The sequence below is a fragment of the Ahaetulla prasina genome, chromosome 3, assembly GCF_028640845.1.
Source record: "Ahaetulla prasina isolate Xishuangbanna chromosome 3, ASM2864084v1, whole genome shotgun sequence".
In the NCBI taxonomy this organism is placed as follows: domain Eukaryota; kingdom Metazoa; phylum Chordata; class Lepidosauria; order Squamata; family Colubridae; genus Ahaetulla; species Ahaetulla prasina.
The window spans coordinates 9,209,128-9,222,816 of NC_080541.1; the positions used below are offsets into that span (position 1 = coordinate 9,209,128).

General features: G+C 42.7%; 1 pseudogene; it reads right to left on the reverse strand.

The window, feature by feature from the left end:
* Window positions 1-9,800: 9,800 nt before the first annotated feature.
* LOC131194190 (proto-oncogene Mas-like) lies at window positions 9,801-12,537 on the reverse strand (annotated as a pseudogene).
* Window positions 12,538-13,689: the final 1,152 nt, after the last annotated feature.

Below are 13,689 nucleotides of genomic sequence, written 5' to 3' on the forward strand. Positions count from 1 at the left end.
TATCTATCATCTATCTATCTATCTATCTATCTATCTATCTATCTATCTATCTATCTATCTATCTATCTATCTATCTATCTACCTACTCCAGAAAGAATGCAGAGAAGAGCAACCAAGATGATCAGAGGATGCGATGAACGGTTGCAGAAACTGGGCATGGCTAGTCCAGTGAAGAGAAGGACCATGGGAGACATGATAGCAGTGTTCCAATATTTGAGGGGCTGCCACAGAGAGGAAGGGGTCAAGAATACTGCAAAATCTCCATTCCCTCCCCACTCCTGGGAGAAGGATACTGCAAAATCTCCATTCCCTCCCCAGTCTGGGGCCAGCCAGAGATCATATTTGCTGGTTCTCCAAACTACTCAAAATTTCTGCTACCGGTTCTCCAGAACCTGTCGGAACCTGCTGTATTTCACCCCTGGATATAATTATATAAAATTAGATTTTCAGTTGGCCATAGAATTTTATAGTACTGGCTGATAAATGCTCCCCAACACCAATCATACACAAAAAAAGGAAATGCACTTTGTAAATTGAAATTACCATTCCTCAAACACTACCTTTATTGCTGACATACCTGGTAATCACTGGAGGAATCTCCAGAGGAGACAAGTGGATATTTTTCAGAATCTAAGGAAGACATTCTCCTTGGCCCACACTTGATACTGCTACAATTGGAGCAGAGAACTTAGATAGCCTAAGCTGCAAAACCTAGGGAGAAAAAAAAAGAGAATATCCTTCTCTGCATTTGTATTAGCATAAAATTATTGTGAAATAAACATGTAAACATCTTACCACCACTTGGAAGAAGGAACAACCTAAAAAATATCAGACTGTTGTGCCTCATCCTCCCTCCTCTCCTCAGCCGGGCCCCTCCCGTCTCCACCCAGGCCTGTTATCAGACTCCAAGACTGATAATGAAGATGAATAGCCTGTCATGCCTCCAGCCCCCTGCCCTGGCCCCATGCCCAGAGAAGATGTCAGGAGTGAACAGACAAGCCCGATAAACTTCACTCCTACAGCGTGTGAGCAGGAAGCCAGCCAGGTGCTGGAATTACTGACAGCAGATCCACCTGTAGAGAATTCAGGGTAGGAGGACCCTCGCTTCCAGAGATCTGAGAGGCGACGCCAGCAGAAGGGAGGGAGGGGCAGGCCTGGATAAATGCTGAGTCATGGAGCCACACCCCACAGCCTATATAAAGGACCTGCTTTTGGCATTCCAACCTTGAGTCAAGCAAAGTCTCATCTAGTTTGCTGATGTCGGACTCTTATCCCTGAAGTCACAACTTGGACTCCTGCCTGTCCTGATAAACCTCGAAGGAATTTGGCAAGCTGCAGAGGCTTTGTTGCCACGTTTGATACGGACTTCCTTGACCCGGTCGTCAGAGGGGGAGGGGGACACGACACAGACTGAAAAGAGAGCCTAATCTGGATGTGACATTCATTTTTATTTTTGAAAAGATTTTCATTTTTTTTTCTAGCCGAAGCAGAGAGCTCTGCTGATTACTAAAACGCTTGAAGTTAAAGTTTCAAAGTCTTAAAGTTTCTGAAGGCAAATTTGCAAGGACGTTCATGGACCCTTCACTGAATGCCAAAGAAGCCAACAGTAAGCAAACCCAATAGGGGTGGGTTGTACTTACTTTTATTACCAGTTTGCAATGGGAACATGCAGATGCTTTTGTGCATCCTTCCATTGAGGACCTGTATACTGCACAAATCAAAAAGAGGGTTGTAAAAATATTTTAATCAAAGTAATGGTTTTTTTTTACTATATATGGTTTTTTTTACTATATAATTTATGATATATTATTTTAATTTATTTAATTTAATTTAATTTATATGGTATATTTCACTAATAAAAATCTTACATCTTTTCAAAAAGGCACTAATCATTAAATTGCCTTTTTGATAAGTAAAGGTAAAGGTAAAGGTTCCCCTTGCACATATGTGCTAGTCGTTCCCGACTCTAGGGGCGGTGCTCATCTCCGTTTCAAAGCCGAAGAGCCAACGCTGTCCGAAGACGTCGTTGTGGTCATGTGACTAAACGCCCAAGGCACATGAAACACTGTTACCTTCCCACCAAAGGTGATCCCTATTTTTCTATTTGCATTTTTTATGTGCTTTCGAACTGCTAGGTTGGCAGAAGCTGGGACAAGTAATGGGAGCTCACCTCGTTATATGGCACTAGGGATTCAAACCGCTGAACTGCCGACCTTTTGATCAACAAGCTCAGCATCTTAGCCACTGAGCCACGACATCCCTTCAAGCCTTTTTGATGGTCCTATCCAAATTTGAACTGCAGCCGTCCTTTAGATCCTACTTACTGACCCATTCATATTTCTGAAATGGTATTAACCTGTTAGCGTTGGCCATCAAGTTAATCCCATTCATAAAATTATGGTAGCATTACATCAGACTTTGAAAATGAAATTCTATCTCCATGTCTTTTCTATTGTCTTCTCCTTCCTGGAAAATCCTCTGAAATGTGACTTTGATGTTCTCTTTAGGTTTTTCTCCCAACAAAAGTATACCATTGGATTATCACTGCTATTTAAACAAGCCACTAAATTGCTCACTTCTAATATACAAATTAGGATATTTTCTTTTTTCTTTTTTTAAAAATATTTTTTATTAAAGATTTTTCAAAAAAAAAAAAGAATCTTTAAACAATAGTTTCTTTCCAAAAATTTCGCAACGGTTAAACATTCTGGGTGCAATTCAAGGTGTTGGTTCTCACCTTTAAAGCGCTCCATGGCTTGGGACCGGGTTACTTACGGGACCTCCTACTGCCACCAATAGCCTCCCATCGACCTGTGCGCTCCCATAAGGAGGGCCTCCTCAGGGTGCCGTCAGCCAAACAATGCCGACTGGCGGTTCCCAGGGGGAGGGCCTTCTCTGTGGGGGCTCCTGGCCTGTGGAATGAGCTACTTCTAGGGCTACACCAACTCCCTGACCTCCGGACCTTTAAGCGCGAACTTAAGACTTTCTTGTTCCATCGTGCAGGGTTGGCCTAATCACAATTTTAACATGGGTGGTTTTAGAATAGAATAGAATTTTATTGGCCAAGTGTGATTGGACACACAAGGAATTTGTCTTGGTGCATATGCTCTCAGTGTACATAAAAGAAAAGATACGTTCATCAAGGTACAACATTTACAACACAATTGATGATCAATATATCAATGTAAATCATAAGGATTGCCAGCAACAAGTTATAGTCATACAGTCATAAGTGGAAAGAGATTGGTGATGGGAACTATGAAATGATTAATAGTAGTGCAGATTCGGTAAATAGTCTGACAGTGTTGAGTGAATTATTTGTTTAGCAGAGTGATGGCCTTCGGGAAAAAACTGTTCTTGTGTCTAGTTGTTCTGGTGTGCAGTGCTCTATAGCGTCGTTTTGAGGGTAGGAGTTGAAACAGTTTATGTCCAGGATGCGAGGGATCTGCAAATATTTTCACGGCCCTCTTCTTGATTCGTGCAGTATACAGGTCCTCAATGGAAGGCAAGTTGGTAGCAATTATTTTTTCTGCAGTTCTAATTATCCTCTGAAGTCTGTATTTTTCTTGTTGGGTTGCAGAACCGAACCAGACAGTTATAGAGGTGCAAATGACAGACTCAATAATTCCTCTGTAGAATTGGATCAGCAGCTCCTTGGGCAGTTTGAGCTTACGGAGTTGGCGCAGAAAGAACATTCTTTGTTGTCCTTTTTTAATGATGTTTTTGATGTTAGCTGTCCATTTGAGATCTTGCGATATGATAGAACCCAGAAATTTGAAGGTTTCTACTGTTGATACTGTGTTGTCAAGTATTGTGAGAGGTGGAAGTATGGAAGGGTTTATTAGGGTTTATTTTATATTTTATTAGTTTTTTAAATTATTGGGCCAATTTTGAATAAATTTTTAATAGTGTTCGTAACGTTTGTTTCTGTGCGATTTTATCTTGGCTGTAAACCGCCCTGAGTCTTCAGAGAAGGGCGGTATAGAAATGTGATAAATAAATAAATACATTTCTTACTTGTCCATTTTTTTCTCCCTTATTTCAGTGTATCCTTTATACATACAAGTATATATTGGGGTATTTTCAAATGATGCAATGATGCAAGTGACATTAAGAGGAAGAGCAAAGAGGAGGGAGAAGATAAGAGTGATCAGGACCATTAACCATTAAGAGAGTGTGTTGAAAAACTGTTGTATTTCACAGCAATCTTTCACAAAAAGAACCAAAATTACAATTGTGCAAAATGGAAGAGAAGTCAACGCAGGCACCTTGAAGGGGTATCATCCTGTAACTGCATTTTCACTACCCCCTGAACTAAAATGTATAAAGTGCACTGCCAAGAAGAAGAAGAAAATGATCACAGGAGAACACAAATAATTATGGAGAAATCTCCCAGCTGATAAGAACAATGACATTCCAAGAGGAGAAGAGCCAAACATCAACCCCAGCTAATGGCAGTCAGTAGAAATTGGCTAGCCATGCACGTAAACTAGAAAAACTGAAAAGAGATATTTGCCAGGAGAACAGGTTCTTGGATCAAAACTAAGGGAAAGATCAAGACCATCCTGACTAGGAGAACCTCAAGATCAGATATTGGCAAGTTCAAGACAAAGACTGTGAAAGGATAGATTTTGTTGCTGAAGCCCAGGACCCAGATAATCATTCTGATCCTTACAACGCTAAAACTGGAAATGATGAAAATGAAGATATTAATAATAATTGAGTAATAATAAGAAGAAACAGATCCCAAAATGGATACAACTGGAGATTCAGCATCCACATGCCTGTCTGTAGAAGGTGTAGATAAGAAGTTAGACATGTTATTCAGTCTATGATCTGGAATCAGTTTCACTGCTGAGCTGAACAAAGGATGAATCTTTGTATGCTATAGAAACAAGAGCAAAAGTCTATTGTTGTTGTTGTTAATCACTAAGGTGTGTCCAACTCATCGCAACACCATGGACAACATTCCTCCAGGCCTTCCTGTCCTCTACCATCCTCTGGAGTCCATTAAAGCTCATGCCAACTGCTTCAGTGACTCCATCCAGCCACCTCGTTCTCTGCCGTCCCCTTCTTCTTTTCCCCTCAATCGTTCCCAGCAAAGTCTATTATAGGATAGTAAATGTAAAATGTCCAACAAGTGAATTTGTGAGTTGAACTTGAACTTGATGACTCTTTTTAGTTAAATGTAAATGCAACGCTTTCCCGAGGAGATCCTAAAAAAATGTGTCATTATTTTTCCTGACTGCCTATGTGCCCCTCTCATTCTATTTTCTGTATTACAGACAATTTATAAGTAATAAAACCCTTAAGTATCCAAGTGAAATACACTTTATGATTGTTGTGGTTTGGGGGGGGGAAATAAGATGAGATTAAACAAAGATGTTGATTGCATTATTTATGCAAGTTTGCTAAATTATTATTTCTTTCAATTGCCATTGAATTTGCCTTTGGGTACAGCATCAAAGACAAAGGGGCTGTTTTCGTAGAGAATATGTACCCTGTTTCCCCAAAAATAAGACATCCCCTGATAAATAACCCAGTTGGGCTTTTGAGCACATGCACTAAAATAAGCCTCCTTCCAAAAATAAGCCCTCCCCAAAAATATTTAAACGCAGAGCTGGAAATCAGGTAACATGGCAAGAGGAACCCAGTCTTATTCCACACACACCCAAATAATAAGACCTCCCCAAAAATAAGGCCAAGCACTTATTTCAGTGTTCAAAAAAATATAAGACAGGGTCTTATTTTCGGGGAAACACAGTATAGTGTGTTTCCTAAGAACTGAAAGTTACTTGAGGGCACATAATCAGTCACGGAGAAAACATTCCAAGTATGGATGTATGATAAATTCAGAGAGCGCCTACCTTTTGATATCCAAATTCTACTGCGTTGTCCTACTTCAGGATGTCTTCGTTGTAATCTCTGATCTGGCATCCAAAGAAGTTGTCGCTTCTCTCAGGATTGTCAGCAAAGTGTAAACTCAGAGGTGGTCTTGGTTCAAGAAGAATGAGACATCAGTTCTTCCAGACATTCCTTATAAAGCCATTAAATTTTGGACCCATTAGTGTTTGGCTGAACTCTGCAATTAGTATGAAAAAGTCGTATCTTTTTAAAATGTCTAAATTACCGCAAATAGGCAATTAAATTTCCTTTTTAAATTACCCTTAAGGGGTACCATTGCAGAAGGAAGAGAAGCAAAAACAATGGGGGAGGGGATTGGATCTCTCTTTTTCGTCTGTTCCCTCGGGATGCCAGAGACTAAAAGACCATTGAAAGCAACAATAGTTTTCTACGCAGCTCAGGAAACAAAAACACTCTAAATATTCCACTGAAATGTTTTGATTTAAGTTCTACTCTGATGATATCAAATTAGAAGGAATTGAGGGGGCTGCCATTGTAAGCCCTTGAAGCTTCTCCAGATCAGGACGCAGAGTTGCAAGATTCTGTTCATATAGCATATCTGTTGTGTCTTGCCCGCTCTCACCGCAGTCGGGGCCTTCTTATCTGCTTCCAAACACTGAGGAATGTCCTAGTATGCCTCCCGGCCCCAGCCCTGGCTCCATGCCCAGACAGGAGGAAGCACCTCCCGGCCCCAGCCCTGGCTCCATGCCCAGGCAAACGGAGCAACTAGACCCCTCCCCCTCCCCCACAGCATGTGAGCCTGAGGGAGGTCAATTACCAACAGCTGCCGACTGGAGTGACCCTCGCTTCAGAAGAATTGATAGGCGGCGGCGTCAGAAGGAAGGGAGGGGCAGGCCTGGATAAGTGCTGAGTCATGGAGCCACACCCCATGGCCTATATAAAGGATCTGCTTTCTGGCATTCTCTGAGTCAGGCAAAGTCTAAACATATCTTGCTGAAGTCACTTTCTGGTCTCCTGCCTGCCCTGAGGACTTTGCTAGGACTTTGGCAGTGCTGCAGTGGCACGCCTGATTCGGATTTCCCTGACCCGGCCGTCAGCGGAGGAGTGGGACACGACAATATCTCCATAAAGTTTCGCTCTAGTCTTCTTTTTCATGGTATGTTTTACATGAATCCTGGGTCTAGCTTCGAAGTGTATTCAGGCTGCTTTCACTTTCACTGTTTCACAGCTTGCCAACAGATGCAGGGAATAAGGGAGGGAGACATTGGAATGTGCATTGCAGAAGAAACTGTCTCATGGGAACCAAGGACACTCCAGCAGTTGTCAGCCAGAGGCACAGGCATTGTCCCATAACAATACCTGGATACCTAATTGGACAATATGACCTGCACTAATGGAGGGGGGAGGGAGGATTCTATATTTAATTATATTGAATTTCCCAGGAATTAACCTGAACTGGTATTGTTTTCACGCTGAAATGATGTACTCAATAAAGCTTTGCCTTAAGAGATCGGATCGTCTTATCAGTGCTTGCTGAGTTAGGTTCGTCAGTCAGAACCTTGACATCCTGGGTTTTTTTCCCCCCCTTCAGGGGGTATTGAGTGTTTTGGTTTATTTGGGATGTTTTGGAGGGCTTTAGTGGGTTTGCGTGCTATGATTATGCCAAGTGGTTGTACTAATCTGCTGGTGTTATCGGAGATGTTTTGGATGTATGCAAGTGCCATCATTTTCATAGCTTGTATTGGCTGTACTGAAGCAGGTTGAATGTGGTCAGGCACTTTTTGAATAAGGATGCCTGGCAGGGGTGAAATCCATTTATCGCATGCTGTTTCTTCTTTTTCCCACCTCAAGATTCATCTGCTCCATTTCATATTCAGACTGTGCTTGTTATTTGATGATGCTGATGCTGATGCTGATGCTGATGCTGATGCTGATGATAGTGCTCCATCCCTGGAGGTTTTTTAACAAGAGATGGGCTATTTCTTTGTCTGAAATAGTAATAATAATAATAATAATATCAGAGTTGGAAGGGACCTTGGAGGTCTTCTAGTCCAACCCCCTGCCCAGGCAGGAAACCCTGCACCATTTCAGACAAATGGCTATCCAACATTTTCTTAAAAATTTCCAGTGTTGGAGCGTTTACAACTTCTGGAGACAAGTTGTTCCACATTAATTGTTCTAACTGTCAGGAAATTTCTCCTTAGTTCTAAGTTGCTTCTCTCCTTGATTAGTTTCCACCCATTGCTTCTTGTTCTACCCTCAGGTGCTTTGGAGAATAGCTTGACTCCCTCTTCTTTGTGGCAACCCCTGAGATATTGGAACACTGCTATCATGTCTCCCCTAGTCCTTCTTTTCATTAAACTAGACATCCCCAGTTACAGCAACTGTTCTTCATAGTAGAGGATCAATAATAATAATAATAATAATAATAATAATAATAATAATAATAATAATAATAATAATAATAATAACAACAACAACAACAACAACAACAACAACAACAACAACAATAATAATAATAATAATATTTTAATTTTTATACCTCCCTTCTCCCGAAGGACTCAGGGTGGTGCACAGCCAGATAAAATAAAAAATCAATGGATACAATATAAATAAAAACAGTACTAAAAAACCTATTAAATTTGGCCCCTGAATTAAAATACATAAACCATAAAACCCATTTAAAATTACAAATATTAAAACTAATTCTATGCCAGTCCTGCGCGGAAGAATAAATACGTCTTCAGTTCGCGGCGGAAGGTCCGGAGATCAGGAAGTTGACAAAGTCCTGGGGGAAGTTCGTTCCAGAGGGTAGGGGCCCCCACAGAGTCCTGGGGGAAGTTCGTTCCAGAGGGTAGGGGCCCCCACAGAGTCCTGGGGGAAGTTCGTTCCAGAGGGTAGGGGCCCCCACAGAGTCCTGGGGGAAGTTCGTTCCAGAGGGTAGGGGCCCCCACAGAGTCCTGGGGGAAGTTCGTTCCAGAGGGTAGGGGCCCCCACAGAGAAGGCTTCACTTGCTTGAAATGTCCATAAAAGATTGACTTGAAGGGAAGCTTACCATCATAGAACCTACATATCTTTAAAGAATAGTTAAAAAACAAAAACAAATGAAAATTATTAATGAACTGTTATTATTCAACATAAGTGAATATTATGTCTGAAATTTGTGGGAGTCATAACTGTCACATTTTTGTTTCAGGACATTTTCATTATGCATATACACACATATAAATTTACATGTTTTTAGTCCAGCCATACAATCTACCAAGTTTATTAGGGATGAGATCTTGGAAAATATGGAACAAATAAAGATAAATAAAATGATAAGTGTTATACATTTTAAAAATCTCAGGCAGTAAGAATTATTTCTAACAGCTCTTATTAAAAGTAAAGGTTCCCCTCGCACATATGTGCTAGTTGTTCCCGACTCTAGGGGGCGGTGCTCATCTCCGTTTCAAAGCCAAAGCGCTATCCAAAGACGTCTCCGTGGTCATGTGGCCACCATGACTCAATGCCAAAGGTGCATGGAACAATGTTACCTTCCCACCAAAGGTGGTCCCTATTTTTCTACTTGCATTTTTTACCTGCTTTCGAACTGCTAGGTTGGCAGAAGCTGGGACAAGTAACAGGAGCTCACCCCACTAGGGATTTGAACCGCTGAACTGCTGATCTTTCGATCGACAAGCTCAGCATCTTAGCCACTGAGCCACTTAGCCACTGAGTCCCTCTTAACAGTTCTTATTAGGAAAAGAAAAAAGGAATTATATAAGTAAAACATTTAATATACGAATATCTTCACTTGGAGAATTATACATAGGTAAATATTTCCTGTTTATATTGTTTCGTGTTCAACTTGTTCAGTAAATCACATCAGTTTTCTTACTGAACCCACTAAATTATTTACGGATTTAAAATGATTATGCAATGATAGGGACACTTCACTCTATGTTTTCCTCTGTAGTTTGCTGCTCCTCTGATCTGTCCTGCTCATCCTTGAAAACTCTTTGCAGAGCAACCTTCAAAGATGCTCCAGGCTGCTCCTTTCCCCTCTTCCTCCTCCTGACAAAAAAAATAAAGGAATGGGTTGATGCTGCTGTTGAGAGCTGTACATCCTATCCCAACAGTCATGAGGAGGGGATTATAAGAATAGAATAGAATAGAATAGAATAGAATTTTATTGGCCAAGTGTGATTGGACACACAAGGAATTTGTCTTGGTGCATATGCTCTCAGTGTACATAAAAGAAAAGATACATTCATCAAGGTACAACATTTACAACATAATTGATGGTCAATATATCAATATAAATCATAAGGATTGCCAGCAACAAGTTATAGTCATACAGTCATAAGTGGAAAGAGATTGGTGATGGGAATTATGAAACGATTAATAGTAGTGCAGATTCAGTAAATATTCAGTATATTCAATGACATAAAAGACATCCATTGGGAGAGAAAAAAGGAAGAAGAAGAGGAGAGCCAGCAAGATGGTAGTGAGCAGCTTCCTTTGATTGTTTTGCGATTTAGACCGCATATGAATCCAGAGGGTCACAGTGGACACAACCATGAGAGGCGTACAAAGTAAACCATTCACAATCAGCTGGTAAAGAAAACATGAACTTCCATAGGTTCTGGTCTGGTGGAGGATGAAGTGCACCGCAGAGAGCAGGAAGAAGAGGCTCCAGATGAGGCCACAAACAAGAGTGGACAGATATGGGGGACGGTGAAAGCGATGCCAGAGTGGGAAGAAGACAGCCATGCATCTGTCCAGGCTGATGGCCATCAGCAGAAACTGGCTGGCAGAATAGGTGAAGGAAAAGAGCTCAAAAAATAAGAAGAAGAAGGTTTGGAGAACGTCAGTTCTTTTACACAGAGTTAACACTGTCACAAATATTTCTGCCATAATGAGGGATGTGAGGACCCCAAAATCAGCGATGGAGAGATTCAGGATGAAAATAGTGAAAACATTCCTTTTAATGGAAAAGGCCAGAAGATAAATTGTCATTCCATTTCCCACCAGGCCCAAAATACAAATAATGGCAAAGAATCCATAGTAAAGGTTGTGTGTTAAATTATCGAACGGTCGGTCATATGGAGAAGAGAAATTTTTTGATATTCTAGACATATTTGAAGGAATGTCCACGTTTTCAGTATTACTGGAAGAAATGTTGATCAGTCTAGGTTCACTCCAAGGAATAAAAATCTCATATACCCTGCTAATAAAAAGAAATCAAAAGACAATAAGTCTTTTTTTACTTATACATAGTGGTGGGATGCAAGTAATTTAACATCTGGTTCTTCCTAGTGACTGGTTGCTTGGGTGGGCATGGCTGGGGGGTGTCATGTGACTGAGTGGGCATGGATAATTCAACATCACTCATGGCAAATGGGACGGCGCAGGTGGGCGATTTCCTATGTACCATTCCGAGCCCCTTCCTTCCCCCTCTTTGGTGACAGAATAAAAGCCCGTCTAAAGATTGCGACTGCCTGCCAAGCCTGCAGGCAAAAGGAGGCTGGGGGGAGGGGGTTAAGAAGGGCCAATGGAAATGCCCCATTTTCTGCCTCCACTGGGCCGTCTGCGCCACGCTGGATTCGGATGGAGAGGTGGGGGTACGTACTCACCAGCATGACAGAGAATCTCTTTTCCAGCTCACCGGTTTGGGAGTTTGAGGGATAAATTGTGTGCTCTGAAGTTCATCAGGTGCTTCTCCAAGCCCAGATCCCTTTCTTCCAGCGCTCGTGCGTGCTTAGCGGCAGCACATTGCATGCTTTTCACTGTAAGCAGCCCGGCTGGAAAACGCATGGCTGGGGCGGAGCAGTCCTTCTTAACAAGCTCCAAACCGTTGCTGCTCCTCCAAGCTTGGGTTCCCTGCATGAGCGCTGGAAGAAAGGGAGAGCATATGGAGCATCTTGTTGTGTCTCGTCCGATCTCACCACAGCCGGGGCCTTCTTATCTGCTTCCGAACATGGAGGAATGTCCTAGTATGCCTCCCGGCCCCAGCCCTGGCTCCATGCCCAGACAGGCTGAAGAGGAGGAAGTATCTCCAGCCCCCAACTCTGGCTCCACGTCCAGGCAAACGGAGCAACTAGCCCCTCCCCCTCCTCCACAGCATGTGAGCCTGAGGGAGGTCAATTGCCAACAGCTGCAGACTGGAGTGACCCTCGCGTCAGAAGACTTGATAGATGGAGGCAACAGAAGGAAGGGAGGGGCAGGCCTGGATAAGTGCTGAGTCATGGAGCCACACCCCATGGCCTATATAAAGGACCTGCTTTCTGGCATTCTCTGAGTCAGACAAAGTCTAAACATATCTTGCTGAAGTCACTTTCTGGTCTCCTGCCTGCCCTGAGGACTTTGCTAAGACTTTGGCAGAGCTGCAGAGGCACGCCTGATTCGGATTTCCCTGACCCGGCCGTCAGCGGAGGAGTGGGACACGACACATCTCTCCATGTGCGTGAGGCACACCCAGCACCAACAAGGGCTGGAAAAAAGGGGCCGCAAGATGTTGCTTGATCTTGCGGCCACTTCTTCTGGCCCATGTTGGTTCTGGGTGAGCCTCGGACACTCGGGCACTTGGGGAGACGCTCCACGTGCTCTCTGCCCCAAGACACTGGCCCGACTTGACTGCTTCTCTCCGTCACTGTTCTTGCTCGTAGCCAGCTCTTGATGGGAGAGCATTTTGTGCAGCACAGTGAAATTTAGCAGCCATGAGCCGCTACTTTGGGTTCAGACCGGTAAGTCCTATCCAGAAAGCACTGCATTTAACCCATTTGCTTCTCTCTGCTGCAGCACTTTCCAGATGGGACTTCTTACAGGTAAAAAGAACCCAAACTGCTTTGGCCCACCTGTGCCTAACCCCACCTTGCCACAATAGCACTATTTCCTTGCTCTGGCTGGTGGAAGCTGCACTACCCCTTGCACCACCCTCTACAGCGGAGGGCACAGTATAATATTATCATAACTATGGCATCCTCACAATATTTTACTTATTTGATTTCTATCCTAGCTTTCCTTCAGAAAAATCAACATTTTTTTTCTTTATGAAGACCCTCAATACCCCTCATATTTCTCAAATGGGGATGAGCTGCTCTCCATAGGAGGGGTCTCCAACCTTGGCAACTTTAAGCTTGGTGGACTTCAATTCCCAGAATTTCCCAGCCAGCAAAGCTGGCTGGGGGATTCTGGGAGTTGAAGTCCACCAGGCTTAAAGTTGCCAAGGTTGGAGACCCCTGCTCCAGAGCACATTGTCCCTTATTTACCCACTGTACTGAATCCAAAACCCTCTTGGGAATCTGAAGTGTCTGGACAGTGGGTAAAGATCAAAGAGAACTTCCATCTTTCAAAAGGGATCCTGTTTCAACAATTCACAATGGGCAGAGCGGAGCAGTCATTTTCCTTTTGGAATATTATGTAACACTTGGACGGCTTCCTTCATTCCTGCAAAGAAAACACTGTATTTTGTACCATAATATACTTACCTGACTTCAGGCATAAATATGAAGAAAGTCTTGTTCTATCTTAGGAATTAATTCTTTGTCTAAGGACAAATTTATCATAAGGCATGATTATGGCCCATAACATAATGCAGCCAAAATACTAATTTGTTTTAGAAACTTTGTCCCTGTAGGTTATCCGTTACATACTACTAGTCACTTAATGGCCATTTGAAGTTATGGCAGATCCCCCCAAAGTTATTTACAACCCTGTTTTGAAGCCATGGCCCTGCTACACCCTTACAACTGACTGCATGAACTCTGCAGTGCCCATTTCTTGTCCATCCTGCTGGGTCCCTGCAGGCTTTTGGCCTGCTCCTATCACAGCCACTCAACC